Below are 2,105 nucleotides of genomic sequence, written 5' to 3' on the forward strand. Positions count from 1 at the left end.
GGTCTGCCTTGATCTAGCCCCTGCGTACCTCTCCAACCACATCTTGTACTAAACTCCCAAGCTCCCTCCTACCTCTGGGCCTTTGCACATGCTGTGCCCTCTTCCCGAGATGATCTTCCTTCTCTTTTTCTGTTATTTGACTCCTACTTCGACTTTAGAGCACAGCTCAAGTGTATCTTCCTCAAGGAAACGTCCACATATGTTCCTGGCTGGGACACATTTTTTCATTTTGTACTCTCATGGCACCATGGACCTCTCCTCCATGGCACTTTTCACTGTTGCGGTTTTTCTTTTGTTGTGTTACTTTGTGATGAATGGTTACCTTCCCTGCCAGACTCAGAGCTCCACAAGGACAGGAACCACAGCTGCTTTGGCTCGCCGATACTATCCTAGTGCTCAGGGCAGGCCAGGCAAATGACCACAATAATGACAAGGACATCAGCAGCTAATATGTGAGGCTTACCATGTGCCAGGCACTCTTGCAGCTGCATTACTTAGAATAAAAAAATTTAATCTTCGCAAACTATTTGAGGTAGTTACTATCATTATCCCCAACATACAGATCAGGAAACTGGGACAGAGAAGTTAAAGAACTATACCGAGGTCACACAGTGAGTAGTGAAACTGGGATTGGATTTGAACCCAGGCAGTGTGGCTCCAGAGCCTGTGTTTTGACCTCTATCACCATAAGTGCTCAATAATAAATATTTGTTGATGACATGTTTTTGTCTGAGCCTCCTCAACTTCAATCCTTGAGGGAGTTTCAGCCACTGAGCACCTCCCTGGATCTTAGAGTGGTCCCACCCCAGAACACCCTGCCACCTCCCCAGGGTCACTTCTTCTGAGTCCCCTCTCCTGGCTTCCCCTGTACACACTGCTTGCCTCTGCTACTCCCTGGGATAACATGAGAAGTTTCTAGGGCTGGGCAATGTCCCTGGGTTTAGAGAGGTACTTTCCCACGTTGAACACTGGCTCTGGTCATTACATCTCAACCCAGAGTCCACTGACTTGCTCTCAGCTCTCCAGGCTCAACCCCTTCCCAGCTGTGTGCCAAGCTGATTCACCTCCCTGAGCCTCAGTCTCCCCTTCTGTGAAATAGAGCTAATCACAGTACTGCACAGTAGGGTTTCGAGGATTCAGTGAGTTTGCCTGTGGGTAGTTGGTATCTGCAAAGTACAAGACCCTTACTAGTTATCACTTGTGTCATTGTTATTAACAATAAGTAAGATGTAAACTAAAACTCTTTCTTCATCATTTCTAGCTCCAGAGCCCGATGGAGACCAAGAGTGACACACTGTACTCATGGTAGGTGTTCAATGTGCCCCCTTTTTGCCTGCTCACCCTCACCACACCCTAGACAAGCTTAGGACAGGTTAGGAATCTCCAGCCCTGCGTGAGGGAGGGGGCAGAGCTCTTTCACCCCACCGCTTCCCCTCTCTGTCAGCCCCCCACCAGCCTTGCTGTTTCTCTGCCAGGCCAAAGGCAGGGAACACACCGCCTTCACCAGCCCCACCTCCTAGGCCCCAAGAGCCCTGCCCCCTCCCCGCCATGGCATCTTGAACAGAGCTGAGTCTATGGCTCTTGGTGGGGGGTGGCTGTGGGATGGGGGAGCCACCGAGAGAGGAGGGTTACAAAAGCTGTGCCTTGCTTTCCCAGTGGCCTCCCAGGGGCCAATGAATGCACAGAGCCGCAGCCTGGGGGCAGCCAGCGTGTTTTCATTTTGCTCTGTTTGTTTTCTGTTTAGATCAACTGCTCAGTTCTGGTTTGGGCCTCTGAGGGCTGATGGGGTTTGGCAGGTAAGAATTTCTGGGGCCACCCATCTCTGCCTTTTACAGGGCTATGGGCTCAGCTCCCACCAGCCCCTGCAGGAGCAGGAAGCCAGCCTGATCTACTGCCTTGCTAACCTCTTTACTTTCCTCTCTCTTTCTTTTTTCTCTTTTTCTTCTCTTTCTTTCTCTCTTTCTCTTTCTTTCCTTCTTTCTTTCTTTCTTTCCTTCTTTCTTTCTTTCTTCTTTCTCTCTTTCTTTCTTTCCTTTCTTTCTCTACTCCCTACCCCAACTCTCTCTTGCTCCCTCTCCCCTCTGTCTCTCACGTCTCTCTCTCTC

The sequence above is a fragment of the Pongo pygmaeus genome, chromosome X (assembly GCF_028885625.2).
Source record: "Pongo pygmaeus isolate AG05252 chromosome X, NHGRI_mPonPyg2-v2.0_pri, whole genome shotgun sequence".
Lineage (NCBI taxonomy): Eukaryota > Metazoa > Chordata > Mammalia > Primates > Hominidae > Pongo > Pongo pygmaeus.